Raw genomic sequence first — 13,572 nt, forward strand, 5'->3', positions numbered from 1 at the left:
GGGTCTCTGACACAGAAGCAATAATCATTCCAGGGAAAATCAGCATAATACCTCCTCAGGTCCCCCCAACTGGCAGAGGCAAAACGCCAGAGGCACCTTCGCTTTGGGGGATCCTGCGGAGGGATTGGAAAAATAGGACAAGATACAGAAATGAGATTGTGATCGGAGGAGCCCAACGGAGATGAAAGGGTGACAGCATAAGCAGAAGGGTTAGAAGTGAGGAAGAGATCAAGAATGTTGGGTGTGTATCCAAGACGGTCAGGAATACGAGTAGGGTGCTGCACCAGTTGCTCTAGGTCATGGAGGATAGCAAAGTTGAAGGCTAGTTCACCACGGTGGTCAGTGAAGGGAGAGGAAAGCCAAAGCTGGTGGTGAACATTGAAATCTCCAAGAATGGAAATCTCAGCGAAAGGGTAGAGGGACAGAATGTGCTCCACTTTAGAAGTTAAGTAGTCGAAGAAATTACTATAGTCAGAAGAGTTAGGGGAGAGATAAACAGCACAGATTAATTCAGTTTGAGAGTGACTGTTGAGTCGTAGCCAGATGGTGGAAAATTCGGAAGACTCAAGAGCGTGGGCACGAGAGCAAGTTAAGTCATTGCGTACATAGACGCAACATCCAGCTTTGGAATGAAAATGAGAATAGAGAAAGTAGGAGGGAGGTGTCAAGGCATTTGTGGTCTTCAACATGAGAGGTGTCCGACCTGGGGACATTTTTGGTCCCCTCCCCAGATGGGGACTCCGAGGCATTGTTTATTTTGGGTCCCATTTTTCTTTTAAATTTTGATTTGGAGTGAAGGGTGTATGTGTGGTAAGTGCATGTAGTTTAGTGTGAAGAAGGAGAGCTGTCTTTAGAGGGTAGGCTGTGACTATCCCCTTGAAATGTGAGACACTAAGGGAAACATTCAACGAGATCACAACTAGCTTTAATGGAAGGTTCACAGCACCTCCTGAACTAGTGCTATTAGATCTCACTGGGAGTAAGTTATTGTTTCGGTAGGTGTCTACTACCTCCTCCTATGCTGGGACCTCAACAGTCGCCGGGACCTGGTGTGGTGGCTGGAGGACCAGAACTTGGCTCAGGGTCAATCCCTCCATCTGGCTATTCCAGACATCTTTCTCTTTGCGGATGGCTCAAACGAAGGGTGGAGGGCTTCTCTCCTTCAGGATTCTGTGAGTGGTCTCTGGGACATCCAAGAGAAGTGTCCCTCCATATCAACGTCCTGGAACTCAGGGCAATTCGCCTGGGGCTCCAACACTTTGTGGACGTGCTGCGGAATTCTATTGTTGCGGTTTTCTCCGACAACACCACGGCGCTCGCGTACCTGAGCAAGAAGGAGGGGTACCCACTCCACTCTCCTCAACTACGAGGCTCGGGAGATCTTAGACTGGGCAGAGGCTCATTCAGTGGGAATTTTGACTCAGTTTATACGAGGCTCCAACAACATGGTTGCCGACTGCCTCAGTAGGCAACACCAGATTCTGTCCACGGAGTGGACGTGTGCCGTCAACTGTGGTGGGTATGGGGCTACCCGACTGTCGATCTCTTCGCCACACGTCTCAACTACAGGATCCCGAACTTTGTCTCTCCTTTTCGGGATCCCAAAGCAATTGCCACGGATGCCTTTCTTTACAATTGGGACAACCAAGACCTGTATGCCTTCCCTCCTTTTCCTCTCATCAGGAAGGTGCTCAACAAACTTCGGGCTTCCAGCAACACTAGGCTCATCTTGATTGCGCCGTTTTGGCCCCAGAGAGAGTGGTTTCCAGACCTGTTGAAAGCGTCACGAGAGCCACCCCAACGCCTTCCGATTCAGCGGGACCTCTTGACTCAGCCCTACACCCAAAGGTTCCACCACAGTCTCCATGGGCTTCAGCTGACAGGGTGAAGACTGTCAAGCGATATGTGAGATACAGAGGCTTCTCCTCTAAGGTGGCGGAGTTCTTGGCACATGATAAGAGACCCTCTACTTCTTTAAACTATCAGCACAAGTGGAAGAAGTACAGGAAATGGTGTAAGGACAACAGGCATACCGTTTCTAACCCCACGATCCAGAAAGTTGCAGATTTTCTTGTTTTCTTGCATCATGATTGTCATCTTTCCACCTCTGCTATCAAGGGCTACAAGGCCATGCTTAATAGCGTCCTGGCAATCAGAGGGTTGGACCTCAACAACGAAAAGGTGCTGAGGCTTATTATCAGAGCCTACTCTTCCTAGCCACAAAGGCCTAGCAGGAATATTCAGCCTTCCTGGAACTTGGATGTCGTTCTTCATTTTCTAACCAAGGCTCTCTTTGAACCTCCATGGCTCTCATCTATCAGAGACCTGACTAGAAAGTCTCTTTTTTTGCTTGCTCTTGCTACAGCACAGAGGGTAGGAGAGATCCAAGCACTCTCTCACAAGACGAGCTGGTAGGGACAGGATCTGCTGGTCTCTTATCTTCCTGAATTTATTGCTAAGACAGATACGGATGCCCACAGTACTCCTTGGGAGTTTCATATTAAGAGCCTTGCCACCGTCGTGGTTCTGAGGATGTGGAGAGACTCCTATGTCCCGTTCGGGTGCTTCGTCACTACCTGCAAAGGACGGATTCGCCTACAAGACCCTGCAACCTCTTTCTTGCTGTTAAATGTCCTTCCAGACCTATGTCCAAAGCAGCAATTTCCTTCTTCCTACGGAATACCATCAAATCGGCCCATGCTTCCTTCCCTGACTCTTCCTGCTGCGAGCTTAAGGTCCGTGCCCACAACATCCGTGGCATTGCTACCTCTACACTCCTGTGGAAGAACTGCTCTGTTCTCACTATCTTGAGAGCGGCCTGCTGGAGGACACCTTTGGTCTTCGCTGACCATTATCTCCGGGAAATAGTAAGACAGGAAGGAGATATCTTCACCTTGGGTCCAGTGGTTGCTGCTGGACATGTAGTTGACTAACTGGCCATGCACAGACCTTGGAAGTCCACTCAAGGTTGCTCTTCTTGGTGGCTTGTTTGTACAGTCCTGGTAGAGGGTCAGTAGCCGGGATGGGGCTCTCTCCGCAGCTCCTCCCTCCAGTCATAGGCATATGCATGCTCCTAGGACACTCACCACTGGTCACCTAGGGCTCTAATTCTTGAGGCACATGGGTCAAGGAGTGCCCCCATGCACCTGATTGCATTCTCCAGCACCCTCTTCTCCACGCCAACCTCTACCACGGGTTAGTGTCTCCACAATGGACAGTTATTTCACCCTTTACGCCAGCCTCTTCCAGTCGACTCCCACCTTTTTAAATGTTGGAGTCTGCCTGTTTTTTGTATGAAAAACAGGTGTCTGTGATAGAAATGTAATTTTTAATGCTAAAATTAATTTCTTCACTTACCTGTTTTTCACACAAAAACAGGTGCCCTCCCTTCCTCCCCCAGTCTGTTTCAATGCTCATGAAAATTAACAGGGCCAGCGCAGCCAATTCCATTGGCAGTGCCAGGCACCGCACTGGCAGGTGTAGCACCAAGGAGAAATTTTTGTAATCTCGGCGTACGAAAATAAGTGAGACAGTGGAACTGCTAGTTTTTTGTATGAAAAAACAGGTAAGTGAAGAAATTAATATTAGCATAAAAAATTACATATTTTAACAAATTTTTACTCAAGAGTCCAAATTTGATAAGCTTCATGATTGTGCCGAGGGTGTTCACTTGGGTGAGATTAGAGTAGAAAAGTCAGAAATATATAAATTTACGGAGGAATTAGAGGAGGGAAAGGCAATGAGACCAGATGAAATTTCAGGTACCATACTGAGAGCATGCAAGGAAGAACTGGTGGTCTCTATACCCGACATCATAGAATGTTCAAGAGAAAATGGCACTGTACCGGTGGAATGGAAAAGAGACGAAGTGGTTCCCATATATAAGAGTGTTGGAAAGGAGGAACCCTTAAACTATAAACTGGTGTCACTAACCAGTGTGGTATGCAAGATGTGTGAGAGTGATAAAGAAACAGTGGATTGAGTTTTTTAGAAGATAACAAGTTAATCTCGGACAGACAATTTGGTTTTAGAAAGGACAGCTCTTGTGTAACAAACTTGCTGAGTTTTTATTCTAGAGCAGTAGACATAATTCAGGAGAGAGATTGATGGGTCGACAGTATATACCTGGATCTCAAAAAGGCTTTCAACAAAGTACCACATATGAGATTGCTATGGAAGTTAAAAAATAAGGAAGGATTAAAGGGGAAGACATTAGAGTGGATGGAGAGTTACCTAAGAGGAAGGGAGATGAGAATGGTAGTAAAGGATATTAAATCGGAGTGGAGAACAGTAGAGAGCGAGTGCCACAAGGGTCAGTGTTGGCACCTACACTTTTTCTCATATGCATAAATGACATGCCAGAGGGAGTAAACAGTTACATGAACCTATTTGGAGATGATGCCAAGCTGCTCAGCCATGTAAAAAAAAAAAGGAGGGCTGTGAAGTATTACAGGAGGACCTTAACAAGATCTAAAGGTGGAGCTGGAAGTGGGAGATGGAATTCAATGTGGATAAAAGTCATGTTATGAAGTTTGGAAGGAGTGGAAGATGACCAGAGGGGATTTACAAGATGGCAGATAGTGTAGGATTGGCTTTCCACTACATGGATAAAGATATGATGAAGAAACTTATATCCACTGTGATCAGACCCATATTAGAGTATGTGGTCTCCACACAAAAAGAAACATGTACGGAAATTGGAGAGACTGCAAAGGATGGCAACGAAGATAGTACCAGAGATAAGAGGGCTGACATATGAGGAGAGACTGAGGGCTTTGGATCTACCAACACTGGAGCAGAGAAGAGAGAATACAAGCCTATAAATTAATGAATGGAATGGAAGTAGTAGATAATGATGAGGTGTTACTAAGAGATGAAGTCACCAGTAAAAGCATAAGATGTCATAATTAAAAGTTCAGAATGGGAAGATGCTTCAAGGATGTGAAAAAATTCAGCTTTCCACAAAGTACAGAGGCATGGAATAGCCTGAATGAAGATGTTGTCAGCAAGGAGTGTGCATAGCTTTAAAGAAAAGTTGGACAAATGTAGATATGGAGACTGGCCACACGAGCGCAATGCCCAGGCCCTGTAAAACTACAACTAGGTAAATACACATACAAGTCCCAGTCCCTATATTACAGATCAGTGTCACTGACTAGTGTTGTGGGAAAGATCTGGGAAATTGTAATTAAAGAAAAATGGTTAGAATATCTGAAGGGAAATCAAATAATAAATAACTTCCAATTTGGTTTTAGACAAGGAAGATCATGTACAACAAATTTACTAAGCTTTTATACAAGAGTGATACATGAAGTACAAGAGAGATATGGATGAGTTGACACAGTGTATTTAGATATTAAAAAGGCTTTCGTCAGAGTACCACATCAAAGACTCCTATGGAAAATAGAACATACTGGAGGAATACAGGGAAGTATCTTAAACTGGATGACGCACTACGTAACAGAAAGGGAAATGACGACAATGATAAAAGACATCCCATCAAGTTGGAGCACAGTTACTGGTGACATACCACAGGATTCAGTGCTGGCACCAATTATGTTCCAAGTACATATTAAAGATAAAGAAGGGGGCTTGAGTAGCTACATAAATTTGTTTGCAGATGATGTGAAACTCTTGAGAATAATAAGGAACAACAAAGACTGTGTGGCATTGCAGAAAGTTACTGACATGATCTGGGAATGGAGAAAACAGTGTAAGTTAGAATTTAATACCAGGAAATGCCATGTGATGGAAATGGGTAAAAAAAAATAGAAGACCTACATGGGAACGCAAAATGGAAGAAGTTATAATCAGTGATGGCTCGTAGCTAAAATTAATGGGGGGGTGCTGCTCCAAAAATCTTTAGCCCTTGTTTTAATATATTATAAAAGGAAACACACAGATATAAGAAAATTTATTCAGAATCTTGATAATATTCATAGTGGGCCGCTGTGGTACAGTGGAACCATGCATGCTTTGGGGTCCGAGGGGTCTTCAAGCGCACAGGTTCGAATCCTGTCCACGGTCTGAGTGTAGGTTGGGCTTCCTCACTCAGGGCAACGGTTTCCAAGTGGGTAGGCTTTGAGATAGGAGCTACCCTAAAAAGTATCCCCTTTAGCCCATAAATTCCCATGAAAAGCCCACATGGTATAAATAATAATAAAAAAAAAGAAAATCAAACATTCTTTAATTACTATAATCTAAACTGTTACAGTTCAATCTTGATCCATTCATTTAAAAATTAGATTAATTATTATTTTAATTTGTGCAAAAAGATCAACAGTTATTCATTGGTAAACCAATTTTTTTTAGTACTACACACTTAGAGTATAAAATAAATACTGCCTCCCACCAACATGCCAAGGTCAGCACTGTGGAAAAAACAGTGCTTTCTCTCCCTCACAGTGAGACTTGCAAGCAGTCTCTTTTGTGCACACATGCAAAGCAGCCAAATTCCACGCTGCTGGAACTGTGATGTGTGCAGTTCCATAAAAAGATTTTTGTATTTTTTTCTAAACTGAGGGATAGCTACTAACATTAAGTTTAAGGATTATATATTGTACAAGTATAAAGAAAGAATGAAAGAAAAATCATTATATTGAATACAGGTAACTCTTGATTTACACGTGTTTAATTACACGTTTTTGTTAATATGCGACCGAAAAAATAATATAATTAATCAAATTGCGCGATCGGTTTGCTTATACACGATTTAGCCCAACCTCATTTTCAAACTGAGCGCCAGACGCAATTTCAAACTAAGCGCCAGAGAGGGGACAGCGACGGCAAATGCTTGTGAGGGGTGAAGACATTGGCGTCCTGCATTTATATTTTTACTAGTGTTTACTTTTATACTGTGGGGTTATTTTGGGTAAGTGGATTTTTGATAAAGTGGAAAAGCTCAGAGGGAGATGATGACTGACTGTGGTGTGAGTGGTGAAGGCAGTGACGCAGTGAGAGTTGTGTTTATGTATTCTTTGTTTTGTTGTTTTCTCTTATTATTTTTTTGCCTTCTCTTATTATTTCTTGCTTTTCCCTTTACTTTAAATACACTTGTAGTATTAAGAATGGTAAATAATAAAATTGTTAATTTAGCCAAATAAAGAGTATATTGTACAAATTTTTTGGTACCACATCCCGCATCTCCCCTATTACAGTGCTTACTCCAGTTTTGTGAGAAATGGGGCGGCATTGTGAGTCGCAAATTTGAAAATCGCAAAATTGGAAGTATTATTCCTATGGGAAAAATTTAATATAGTGGACCCCTCGTCCATGGTCGCCTAATTTTTCAATATTTTCCAAATATTTTGCCCATATTTATATCACATATATACTGAGCCAGGTATCTTTCCATTATGAATGATTACAGTGTTTGTACAATGGCTACGAGAATAAAAAATCTTTCCACCATAGGTTTTTACAGCTTTTTCAATTTTCTCAGTTTTTAAACACCATTCTCACAGTTGATTCTCCCACACCAAACTCTCTGGAAATATCACAGTTCCTTTTTCCATCTCTTTTCATCTTAACCCCTTCAATACGGTGACGCCTATGTGGGCGTCATGAAGCCCCAGTAGCATACATGGTGACGCCTACGTAGACGTCATATTTCTTTTCTGAGCTTTCTTTAGTTCAGTTGTCCCATATAGTGTGTTGGATACCAACTACACACGCCGTATGCTGTCCTTGAAATCCTAGTGCTCCTCCCACCATCCTTGTCTCCACCAATCACTAAAGATAAGCTACATGCCTTGTGTCTAAAATTACCCACTGGCATTCCCATCTCTGTTCTCTCTCTCTCTCTCTCTCTCTCTCTCTCTCTCTCTCTCTCTCTCTCTCTCTCTCTCTCTCTCTCTCTCTCTCTCTCTCTCTCTCTCCCATCTCCTCTCTCCTCCTCCTCTCTCCTCTCGAAAAATAAGTTACATGCGTCCTGCCTTGTAACATTCGTGAAAACACACACACACACACACACACGGGACATCGTCGATGGCGGAGGTGGTCGCTGAGCTCCAGAGCAATCATCTATAATTCTACAGTTACCTAAGAGTAACCAAGGTGGGAAAGGAGCTGGTAATGTTTGTCCCGTCTCCATATAGTCATGTTAACTGTTGATTAGCAAAATAATGTCCAGTGAAGGTAAATATAAACTGTAGCCTGCGTTTGAGCCATCAGCTGGTTTGTTTACGTCTGCGCAACATGGCGGCCGTGAACTCGAAAGAGGAATCAGACTTCACAGGGTTTCAAGGAATAATGGAGAAGAGCGCTTATGTGAAGAAAATTCTGGAGTTAGAAGGTAAAATTGAAAAACTGTTTGAAAAGTATGAGGGCCTGGAAACGAGTTATGACAATGTAAAGAGAGACTGTGCCGATATGAAGAAGGAAAATGCAGCACTGAAAGAGGAAGTTAAGGTAATTAAAGTGAATTGCGAAAAATGTGGAGAATCTCTAGGAAAAGTGATGGAGAAGCAGGCTGAATGGAAAAAAAGTCAGGAAGTGGAAAGAAAGGAGGTAAATTACAAAGTTGCAAGTCTGGAAAAGGAAATCAAAGAGTCAGGGAGAAAACTTTGGGCCTTGCTGAAATTATAGATCAACAGATCATAGAAGAGAAGATAGCTGAGAAAGTGGTGAAGGTTATTAAGTCAAATGAGACATTGGTGAGGGAAACTGTAGACAAAAAGAGATGTGTGGTGATATTTGGTGTGGAGGAGGATAAGACACCGAGTAAAATGGAGAGAGAGAAAACATAAAAAGGTGATAAATAATATCATTAATGTGGTGCAAGAGGAGGAAAAGACCTAGTACAAGAAATAGAGGACTTCCATAGAATTGGAAAGTTCACAAGAGAAGGTATGAGGCCAATAAGAATCAAACTTAAGTCACAAAAGGATGTAGATGAATTGGTGGAGAAGTCATGGAGGCTAGCCCAGCAGGAAACAACAAGGAAGATTTGGTTGAGAAGAGATCTCGGTGAAAAGGAAAGAGAAATGTTAAATGAGTTGAGAAAGGAGGCTTTGAAAAAAATGAAGAGAGGACAGAAGAAGAGAAGAAAGAGTTTTTCTGGAGAATCTTGGATATGAGACTGAGGAAGTGGTTCATAACCCAGAAAAGTACAGCAAGAAAGGACTAAAGAAACTTACATATGAGCGAAATGTAATGTATTCCAACATAAATGGAGTGATATCGGGGATTTTAGAACTCAACGATTACTTGAGGGACAAGAACCCAGATATTGTGGGTCTTACTGAAACAAAACTGAGAGAGGGAGAAGACCTGATGAAGGTTGGAGAAGGGAAATATAACGTTTGGAAAAGAAATAGAGTAGGTAAGATGGGAGGAGGAGTGATGTTGCTGGTTAAAAAAGATATAAAGGTGGATCAAGTGAAAAAGGTATGGGAAAGGCAGAAGTGCTAAAGATCAGAGCAGAAACTAATGAAGGAAAAAAGAGGCACTACATAGTGGTGTACGTACCACCTAAGACAAATGCATGGTCAGTACAGGAATATGAAGAAATGATAAGTGATACAGGAACATGTCTGGAAGAAATGTTGGGTGGCTGTGAACGAACTATAATGATGGGAGATTTTAATTGTAAAGAGGTGTGTTGGGAGGACTGGTCAATGGAAGGATCAGAGACAACATGGGGAAATACACTATTGACACTGGCAATGGAAAATGTGTTAACTCAGTGGGTCAAAGAAGATACTAGGTTTGGAGGAGAGGGAGCATCGTCAAGACTGGACTTGGTCTTTAGTACAGAGCCAATGGTCATTGAGGAGATGAGGGTGGAGTGCCCTTTAGCAAAGAGTGATCATGCAGTTTTGGAGTTCAAGGTGATAGACGAAGAGAAATCTAGAAGAAATGAAGAATATAAAGTGGGAAGATGGAATTATGCCAAGACAGATTTTGGAAACCTAAAGAAATTCTTTCAAGAGACAAATTGGATGAAATTCAAGAGTGCTAAGGAGCAAATGAAAAGTGGAAGGAATTTATAAAAATATACAAAGAAGGTGAGAAAAATTTGTACCAATAAGACAACATAGAGAAGTTGGAAAGCAGGACTGGTTTAACGATAGATGTGAAAAGGCTAGAACAAGAAAAGAGGATGCATGGAAGAGGTGGAGAAGGAAAAGACGGATTAAGCAGTGGGAAAGTTACAAAAGAGCAAGAAATGAATATGTGTTGATTAGAAGAGAAGAAAGAAAGAAACAAGAAAAGGATATAATTGATAAATGTAAAGACCAACCAAGGCTTTTTTACAGACATGTGAACAACAACATCAAAAATAGAGAAAGTATTGAAAGTTTAGAAGTAAATGGAGTATACAGTGAAGATCCCAGGAAATGGCAGAGGCTATGAATGGATGCTTTCGGAAGGTATTCACAAAGGAGACTGCTTTTGACAAACCACTGGTAATGGAACAGAAAGGGATTATGAAGGAGTTTCAAGTAACGGTGGAGGAGATCAAGAACATGATGGGGAGTTTAGAAGTGAGAAAAGCTGTGGGACCTGATGGGGTATCAGGATGGATTTTAAGAGAATGCAGGAGCAATTGGCAGAAAAAGTTTGTGAAGTAATTGATGCCTCATTAAGGGAAGGCGTAGTGCCCCAAGACTGGAAAAGAGCTAACATTGTCCCAATCTATAAATCAGGTAACAAGAGAGACCCATTGAACTATAGACCAGTGTCACTTACAAGTGTGGTAGCTAAGATGTGTGAGAGGGTGGTGAAGACTAGATGGACAGACTTCTTGGAGAAAAATGACATACTTTGTGAGTGTCAATTTGGTTTTAGGAAAGGGCGTTCATGCACGACAAACCTGATATGTTACTATTCGAGGGTGATAGATGTAATACAGGAAAGAGATGGTTGGGCTGATGGAATATATCTGGATTTAAAAAAGGCCTTTGATAAGGTACCACACCAGAGACTGATCTGGAAACTTGAAATGGTAGGAGGAGTGCATGGCAGTTTACTAAAATGGATGGAAGACTTTTGGTAGGAAGAGAAATGAGAACAATAATTAAGGACAGACCATCAGAATGGGGATTGGTGGAGAGTGGAGTTCCACAGGGATCAGTGTTGGCACCAGTAATGTTCGCAGTCTACATAAATGACATGGTGGATGGGGTGTCCAGTTATGTGAGCCTATTTGCAGACGATGCAAAATTGTTACGAAAAGTGAGATGTGACAAAGATTGCGAACTACTCCAGGAAGACTTGGACAGAATATGGAAATGGAGCTGTACATGGCAAATGGAGTTCAACACGACAAAATGCAAGAAAATAGAGTTTGGCAAGAGTGAAAGAAGAATCAGGAGTATGTACAAGATAGGAAATGAAGACATAAAACCAGTCATGAAGAAAAAGACCTTGGGGTGACAATTACCAATGACCTATCGCCAGAGAGACATATAAACAAAATAATTGGAGAAGTATTGAACTTATTGAGGAACATAAGAGTGGCGTTCGTATATCTAGATGAAGAAATGATGAAGAAAATAATTACTGCAATGATAAGACCGAGGCTTGAATATGCAACAATACAGTGGGCTCCGAACTTAAAGAAACACATAAGGAAACTAGAGAAAGTACAGAGGGCTGCAACGAAAATGGTGCCTGACTTAAGAGATTTGACTTATGAAGACAGACTGAAAAGAATGCAACTTCCAACCCTGGAAAACAGAAGAGAAAGGGAGACCTGATAGCAATATACAGAGTGATGATTGGCATGGAAAAATGGATAGGGAAGATCTGTGTATGTGGAATGGAAGAATGTCGAGAGGGCATGGGAAAAAACTAAAATGGCCACTTATAGGAGAGATGTGAAAAATATAGCTTCCCTCATAGAAGGGTGGAAGCATGGAATAGTTTAGACGTGGAAGTGGTCAACGCAAGGAATATTCATGATTTTAAGAAAAGCTGGACATTAATAGATATGGAGACGGGACAACACGAGCATAGCTCTTTTCCGTATGTTACAATTAGGTAAATACACACACACACACACACACACACACACACACACACACACACACACACCCGGTAGCTCAGTGGTTAGGCGTTGGCTTCACATGCCAGATGACCGGGTTCGATTCCCCGGCCGGTGGAGATATTTGGGTGTGTCTCCTTTCACGTGTAGCCCCTGTTCACCTAGCAGTGAGTAGGTACGGGATGAAAATCGAGGAGTTGTGATCTTGTTGTCCCGGTGTGTTGTGTGTGCCTGGTCTCAGGCCTAACCGAAGATCGGAAACAATGAGCTCTGAGCTCGTTCCGTAGGGTAACGTCTGGCTGTCTCGTCAGAGACTGCAGCAGATCAAACAGTGAATTACACACACACACACACACACACACACACACACACACACACACACACACACACACACACACACACACACACACAAACACACACACACAAGTTACAAGGCAGGACGCATGTAACTTATTTTTCGAGAGGGAGAGAGGGGAGGTAGGGAAGGGAGATGGCATGGAAAAAATGGATAAGGAAGATCTGTGTATGTGGAATGAAAGAATGTCGAGAGGGCATGGGAAAAACTAAAATGGCCACTTATAGGAGAGATGTGAAAAAATATAGCTTCCCTCATAGAAGGGTGGAAGCATGGAATAGTTTAGACGTGGAAGTGGTCAACGCAAGGAATATTCATGATTTTAAGAAAAAGCTGGACATTAGTAGATATGGAGACGGGACAGTACGAGCATAGCTCTTTTCCGTATGTTACAATTAGGTAAATACAATTAGGTAAATACACACACACACACACACACACACACACACACACACACACACACACACACACACACACACACACACACACACACACATACACACACACACACACACACACACACACACACACACACACATACACACACACACACACACACACACACACTATTGTGCAAGGTATGTGAAGAAGTAATTAAAGCTAAGTGAAAGGCAGTTTGGTTTCAGAAAAGGAAGATCGTGCGTATCCAATTTATTATGTTTTTATTCAAGAGTGACTGACATACTGCAACATAGAGAGGGATGGATGGATGCTATCTACCTGGACTTGAGAAAGGCCTTTGATAAAGTACTGATGTGGAAACTAAAGATGACTGGAGGAGTAAATGATAAACTAGCAAAATGGATGGAAAATTACTTAATGGGAAGAGAAATGAGAACAGTGGTGAGAGGAAAGAAGTCCGAGTGGAAGAAGGTAACCAGTGGAGTTCCACAAGGGTCAGTGCTGGGTCCCATCATGTTTTTTTATTTATGTTAATGATATGCCCGTAGGAATTGACAGTTATATGAACATGTTTGTGGACAATACTAAAATTATGAGGAGAGTAAAGAATGTGGAAGATTGTAACAAGTTACAGGAAGATCTTGATAAAATATATGAGTGGAGCAAAGAGTGGCAGATGGAATTTGATATAGACAAGACCCATGTTGTGAAAATGGGAAGAAGTAGATACAGACCAAACTGGGATTACAGACTGGGTGATGAGAAAATTAAAGAGACCAATGAGGAGAAAGACTTAGGAGTAACCGTGCAAAATACTTTGTCACCG

The 13,572-nt window shown here is 42.1% G+C and overlaps 1 protein-coding gene across 1 annotated transcript in view; it reads right to left on the reverse strand.

The window, feature by feature from the left end:
* Positions 1-13,572, reverse strand: part of LOC123504943 (polycystic kidney disease protein 1-like 2) — a 137,348-nt gene that overhangs the window by 52,493 nt on the left and 71,283 nt on the right. The gene's annotated exons all lie outside the window — the stretch shown is intronic.

Source organism: Portunus trituberculatus, chromosome 17 (assembly GCF_017591435.1).
Source record: "Portunus trituberculatus isolate SZX2019 chromosome 17, ASM1759143v1, whole genome shotgun sequence".
Lineage (NCBI taxonomy): Eukaryota > Metazoa > Arthropoda > Malacostraca > Decapoda > Portunidae > Portunus > Portunus trituberculatus.